Below are 7,500 nucleotides of genomic sequence, written 5' to 3'. Positions count from 1 at the left end.
GTTTGGCCCCGTCAGCTGCGGTCACTCACCACAAAGCTGGGCGTGTTCATTCGAAAGCCTTTCCCTGCATCACAAGGAATAATCTTAGGCTGCCCATGAGTTTGTAGCCAAAAATCATGGCTACCAGTTTTTCATTGAAGGCCATCTTGAACAGAAAAGGATACTGGCCTACAAAGCAGCGAATTCTAGCTCTAGTCGCCCGACCCGAGCGTATTAAAGGCTTCTTGTGCTACTAACGTGTAAGCCTTGCTCCTCAGAGCCTTTTCAAGACTTCTCCCACAAAGCAGTCACAGCCTACTCGAGTCCTTGGAGGACAAGCTTCCGTTCTACCCCAGCACCCGACATCCGACACAAGCATTTTAAACGCTCCTGCTCCGATGGAATAAGTCTTACTCTCTTGGAGTCTTTTCAAGACTTCTTTTCAAACGGAATAAGCTTACTTGAGCCCTTGGACGTCGGAACTGGTTTATCATGCCATCTGACTGAGCATTTAAGACTCCTGCTCCGATGGAATAAGTCTTACTCTCTTTGAGTCTTTTCAAGACTTCTTTTCCACCGAAATAAGTCTACTCCAATCCTTTGATGACACGCGGCCTGTGTCAACAGGTAGCCTACGCTACCCTCGCCGATGACAGTGGCTCCCGTTCTTGCTGCTCGCTTCCCAACTAAAGGGAAGACACGGCTCACCTTTCTCTCCTTCGCCTGTCAAGATCAGTGGCTCCCGTTCAACGGTGTCAATCTAACTGATACGACACACTAATAAGAAACTTTTGACATCAACCACCGCAGTGGTGATGAATTGATAATGATCCTTCCGCAGGTTCACATACGGAAACCTTGTTACGACTTTTACTTCCTCTAAATGATCAAGTTTGGCCATCTTTCCGACACGTCGGTACCACCGCAAGACGGAGGTGCCGGGTATCAGTCCGAAGGCCTCACTAAATCATTCAATCGGTAGTAGCGACGGGCGGTGTGTACAAAGGGCAGGGACGTAATCAACGCAAGCTTATGACTTGCGCTTACTGGGAATTCCTCGTTTATGGGACATAATTGCAAGCCCCAATCCCTAGCACGAAGGAGGTTCAGCGGGTTACCCGGACCTTTCGGTCAGGGAAGACACGTTGATTCCTTCAGTGTGGCGCGCGTGCGGCCCAGAACATCTAAGGGCATCACAGACCTGTTATTGCTCAATCTCGTGCTGCTAGAGGCAGCCTGTCCCTCTAAGAAGACATGAACGTTGGAAGGAAAGATTCCAACGCCTAGTTAGCAGGCTAGAGTCTCGTTCGTTATCGGAATTAACCAGACAAATCGCTCCACCAACTAAGAACGGCCATGCACCACCACCCACTGAATCAAGAAAGAGCTCTCAATCTGTCAATCCTTCCAGTGTCCGGGCCTGGTGAGGTTTCCCGTGTTGAGTCAAATTAAGCCGCAGGCCCCACTCCTGGTGGTGCCCTTCCGTCAATTCCTTTAAGTTTCAGCTTTGCAACCATACTTCCCCCGGAACCCAAAAGCTTTGGTTTCCCGGAAGCCGCCCGCCGAGTCATTGGAGGAACTTCGGCGGATTGCTGGCTGGCATCGTTTATGGTTAGAACTAGGGCGGTATCTGATCGCCTTCGAACCTCTAACTTTCGTTCTTGATTAATGAAAACATTCTTGGCAAATGCTTTCGCATCGGTTAGTCTTGCGACGATCCAAGAATTTCACCTCTAACGTCGCAATACTAATGCCCCCGTCTGTCCCTATTAATCATTACCTCGAGTTCCGAAAACCAACAAAATAGAACCGAGGTCCTATTCCATTATTCCATGCACCGAACATTCAGGCGACACGGCCTGCTTTGAGCACTCTAATTTGTTCAAAGTAAACGTGCCGGCCAATCAAGACACTCAATGAAGAGCACCGAGAAAGGAAAAACCGGCAGGACGTCCGGAACGATCAGTTAAACGCCGGGCGGCGAACCGATCGTCCGAGACCCAGATCCAACTACGAGCTTTTTAACCGCAACAACTTTAATATACGCTATCGGAGCTGGAATTACCGCGGCGGCTGGCACCAGACTTGCCCTCCGATAGATTCTCATTAAAGGATTTAAAGTGTATTCATTCCGATTACGGGGCCTCGGATGAGTCCCGTATCGTTATTTTTCGTCACTACCTCCCCGTGCCGGGAGTGGGTAATTTGCGCGCCTGCTGCCTTCCTTGGATGTGGTAGCCGTTTCTCAGGCTCCCTCTCCGGAATCGAACCCTGATTCCCCGTTACCCGTAACAACCATGGTAGGCGCAGAACCTACCATCGACAGTTGATAAGGCAGACATTTGAAAGATGCGTCGCCGGTACAGAGACCGTGCGATCAGCCCAAAGTTATTCAGAGTCACCAAGGTTTCGGACGGACGAACCGACCGATTGGTTTTAATCTAATAAAAGCATCCCTTCCATTGCTGGGCGGGATTCTAGTTGCATGTATTAGCTCTAGAATTACCACAGTTATCCAAGTAGGATAGGTACGATCTAAGGAACCATAACTGATTTAATGAGCCATTCGCGGTTTCACCTTGTTTTGGCTTGCACTGAGACATGCATGGCTTAATCTTTGAGACAAGCATATGACTACTGGCAGGATCAACCAGGGAATTGACCGACTAAAAAGCCGGAAAGTGTTGGACACAACCAACACAGCGTTCTAACAAAGGATAGGAAAGCTACACCCGACCAAGCATTTTAGACTTCTGTTCCGCTGGAATAAGCCTACTCTTGCGGTGACTAGCTCCCGTTAATACTGGCCGTGTGACAGCCGCCAAGAGCATATTAGACTCCCAATCCAATGGAACAAGCCTACTTGTATCCTTGGGTTACAACAGCTTCCTTCCACACGTTGCCGGTACATCCGACACAGCAATTTTAAAGACTCCTCTTCCGCCAGAATAAGCCTACCTTTGTGGGGCCTGGCTCCCGTTAGAACTGGCCGTAAGGGTACCCACAAAAGCACATTTAGACTCCTCCTCCAGCGAAATAAGTCTACTCGTGTCCTATGGATGACTGTGGCTTCCGTTCACATATAGCCGTTCACCCGACACAGCAAATTTTAAAGACTCCTTTTTCCACCGGAATAAGCCTACTTTTGTGGGGCCTGGCTCCCGTTAGAACTGGCCGTAAGGGTACCCACAAAAGCACATTTAGACTCCTGCTCCAGCGAAATATAAGTCTACTAGTGTCCTTGGATGACAGTGGCTTCCGTTCGACAAGTGATACACGCTCAAACTGGCGATGAGTCAATACCGTCCTTAACTTAAGGAAAATCGGTACTTAAATGCCACATGGAGAATAAAAAGTCACTTACAAAAAACAATGCTCCGCATAAGCCTTTGTAAGCTAGAAAGGACATGCTATCTGGCCTCATTCCCAAGAAGGACAAGTAAGCTCCCGTCAACTGGCCCAAACTCTAAAGCGAGGACAGCCCGTTCAAAGTCAATCGGCATCCCTCCTTAAGAGTACAAAACGGCTCACTTCTTAACCACACTGGCTCTTGCTCCTTCAAGTGAAATCTGGCTCCCTTCACTCTGGCATTATCTTTACACATAAATCGGACTCCTCCGATTTAACAGGTGAACCTAACCCGGGAACTAAGGAAACTGGGAATAAAGACTCAGAGGCCCAATTACCTTGTTCGCCAGCCAGCCTTGCGCCGGCCCAGGCTAGAGACTTTCTCCAACAATCCCTGTTGAGCCCGAAGGATCCTAAGACCACTCGTGTGTACAAAACTCAGAGGCCCAATTACCTTGTTCGCCAGCCAGCCTTGCGCCGGCCCAGGCTAGAGAATTGCATGGACACGAGAAACTCTCAGGACTCTTCTTTGTGGCTCCTCCCGGAATTAAGGAAACTCCGAAATGCAAGACTCAGAGGCCCAATTACCTTGTTCGCCAGCCAGCCTTGCGCCGGCCCAGGCTAGAGAATTGCACGGATTATTCCTGTTCACCCTAAACGCATCTGAGACTACTCGTGTGTATGAAACCCAGAGGCCCAATTACCTTGTTCGCCAGCCAGCCTTGCGCCGGCCCAGCTAGGGAATCACATTGACACGAGAAAGATCTCGTCAGCGGTTTGTAGCGTGCAGAAACTGCTCCCGTTTGAACTGACAATCCCGACAGAGCAATATTAAAGACTTCTGCTCCATTGAAATAAAGCCTACTTTTGCGAGCCTTGCTCCCGTTAGGACTGGCCGTATGGCTGTGCACAAAAGCATATTAGACTCCTGCCTCAATGGAATTAGTCTACTCCTGTCCTTAAAGGGATGACAGTTCTTCAAGCATAGCATGCTACCTTCCGCAACTTACAGGCGCGGAAATGCTGTGGAAACGAGGAGACAAGTCCTCTCAAAGGTTTCATGGCCGGTCACCCGACACAGCAAATTTTAAAGACTCCTTCTCATCCGGAGTAAGCCTACTCTCGTGGGGCCTGGCTCCCGTTAGAACTGGCCGTAAGGTTGCCCACAAAAGCACGTTTAGACTTCTGCTCCAGTGAAATAAGTCTACTTGTGTCCTACGGATGACTGTGGCTTCCGTTCAAATATAGCCGTTCACCCGACACAGCAAATTTTAAAGACTCCTTCTCCACCGGAATAAGCCTACTCTTGTGGGGCCTGGCTCCCGTTAGAACTGGCCGTAAGGTTGCCCACAAAAGCACATTTAGACTCCTGCTCCAGTGAAATAAGTCTACTTGTGTCCTACGGATGACTGTGGCTTCCGTTCAAATATAGCCGTTCACCCGACACAGCAAATTTTAAAGACTCCTTCTCCACCGGAATAAGCCTACTCTTGTGGGGCCTGGCTCCCGTTAGAACTGGCCGTAAGGTTGCCCACAAAAGCACATTTAGACTCCTGCTCCAGTGAAATAAGTCTACTCGTGTCCTACGGATGACTGTGGCTTCCGTTCAAATATAGCCGTTCACCCGACACAGCAAATTTTAAAGACGCCTTCTCCACCGGAATAAGCCTACTCTTGTGGGGCCTGGCTCCCGTTAGAACTGGCCGTAAGGTTGCCCACAAAAGCACATTTAGACTCCTGCTCCAGTGAAATAAGTCTACTCGTGTCCTACGGATGACTGTGGCTTCCGTTCAAATATAGCCGTTCACCCGACACAGCAAATTTTAAAGACTCCTTCTCCACCGGAATAAGCCTACTCTTGTGGGGCCTGGCTCCCGTTAGAACTGGCCGTAAGGTTGCCCACAAAAGCACATTTAGACTCCTGCTCCAGTGAAATAAGTCTACTCGTGTCCTACGGATGACTGTGGCTTCCGTTCACCCGACACAGCAAATATTAAAAGACTTCTCATCCACCAGAATAAGCCTACTCTCGTGGGGCCTCGCACACGTTAGAACTGGCCGTATGGCTACCCACAAAAGCAAATTTAGGCTCCTGCTCCAGTGATATAAGTCTTACTCGTGTCCTCTGGGTGTGACAGTAGCTTCCGTTCAAGTATTCTTCGCATTCAGCAACCGCACAAAGCGGCATCGGCCAGAAGTCAATTGCCCGAAGGCGTGATCGACAGGCTAGGCCTCGGGTTAAGAAGGATTGTCTCCTTCCCGTAAACGACAGGTACTTCCGTATGAGAGCCTACCTCACACATTCCCCATCGCCACGTGCCCTCTTAGAAACAGCCGTCCGACCAAGGTTTCTGACATTCTTTGTCAAAATACGAGGAAGTCTTTGGACAACATTAGGCGTGCTGGCAAACCCGCACTGCATGCCCTTTCATAGGTCCGCCCATGGACGCACATTTCTATGAAGCATTCCTCCCAGGCAGCAACAGGGTTTGCAACCTCCTCTACACCTTGACCGGCTAGGACGCCCGTGAATAGCATCCCAGGGTTCTTGCCTGCGGCTGATAAAATTCCTTTTGAGCCTACACTACCATCCGCCGATATTAGTCCGCCTTCAAAATTAACCAACATCAACAGCGATAGTGCGTTTAGACTCCCATAAAGAAACCAACCAGCCTGTGGCTTCCTTTCCCAATTTAGCCATTTCCGCCTCCTGCGAAGACTAGCTTTCTGTCTGTGGCCAGAAGTCAAGATTTCTCGACAGACTAGGCCGCGGAGAGAAAAAAGTAAGCCTCATTTAGAAAGCAATACCATTAGCGGTCTCTCCAACCTCCGTGAACAATTTAAAGGGAATGTTTATATAGAAGGCTTGTTCACTGCCCTACCTCCTATAGTGTAGAGATTCCTCTCGATACTACACCTGTCTTGAAATTGCCGGCGTTGCGCAGCCTCGTTTTGACCATGACGGCGAATGCAGCCACGATTGCCGTATACATCCCACGCAAGGGTGGGAAAACGTGATTTGACATCCAGTATATATATAAACCGTTACAGAATACGACACTCAAAACTTAACATCTTTTACACTCTCCTAACTTCTGGGAACAAATTGAAAGTATAAGCCAGCCTAACCTAACCTAAGTATATAGCAGGATTGCCCACTACCATACCTCCTATAGTGATGAGATTCCTCTCGATCGGACACCAGTCACGAAAATCACGGAATCTCAAAAATGACGGCAAACGAAGCCACAGTTGCCGCCATACTCAAAGGTTATGCTGGGTAAAAAGTTCTCTGCGAAAAGGGCTGCTTTTCGCGCTCGGGTTCCAAAATTAATGCAAAGAACAATCCAAAAACATGAATTAGGTCAAACTCATGTTAATTACAACCTCATAGAACAATTTCAAGCCAGGACTTAACAAAGTGTAAACGGGGCTTCTTCTGTACCCTAATCCCTATAATGTAGCGATTCCTCTCGATTGCACACCAGTCACGAAAAATCAGAGAATGTCAAAAATGACGGCAAACGAAGCCACGGTTGCCGTCATATTCTAACGTTATGCTGGGTGAAAAGAGTCGCCAACAACAATGTTCACAGTTCCCGTCAGATTGCCCACTGTTCCCGAAATGTGGTTCATACATGCTGTCAACATGTTCAGGAAACCCCTCAGAGCGTTCAAAGTTGCACACACAATGCTTAATAGTTCCACTCAAATAGCTCACAGTTGCCGTCAGAATCCTCACAGTAGACGTCAAATTGCTCACACTTGCCGTCAGGGTGCTCATAGTTGCCGACTTTTCATTCATAGTCCCCGACATAAAAGTTTATAGGTCCCGACTAATGGCTCACAGTTGCCGTCAGAATCGTCACAAAAGGCGTCACAATGCTCACACTTGCCGTCAAAGCGCTCATAGTTGCCGACTATTTGTTCATAATTGCGGACATAGGCCTCACAGTTGCCGTCAAAACGCTCATAGTTGCCGACTTTTCGTTGATAATTGCGGACAATGGGCTCATAGTTATTCACATACTGGTTCGTGCTCATCTTCAAAATAAACACAGTTGCCTTCAGACTGTTCACACGTACTTTCAAAATGCTCACACTCGCTTACACGATGCTCATAGTTGCCGACTTTTAATTCATAATGCTGATAATGTAAGTTAAATGGTTCAT

General features: G+C 48.4%; 1 non-coding gene across 1 annotated transcript; it reads right to left on the bottom strand.

Moving 5' to 3' along the window:
• Positions 1-803: 803 nt before the first annotated feature.
• LOC145677712 (small subunit ribosomal RNA) lies at positions 804-2,636 on the bottom strand. Its single transcript, XR_014129953.1, has one exon. It is a non-coding gene; the product is annotated as a small subunit ribosomal RNA (ribosomal RNA).
• Positions 2,637-7,500: the final 4,864 nt, after the last annotated feature.

This window comes from Thermobia domestica, unplaced genomic scaffold, assembly GCF_964235325.1.
Source record: "Thermobia domestica unplaced genomic scaffold, izTheDome1.hap1.1 HAP1_SCAFFOLD_1271, whole genome shotgun sequence".
NCBI lineage: Eukaryota > Metazoa > Arthropoda > Insecta > Zygentoma > Lepismatidae > Thermobia > Thermobia domestica.
Note: the sequence above shows the minus strand (reverse complement) of the source record. Positions and strands in the feature narration are given on the sequence as shown.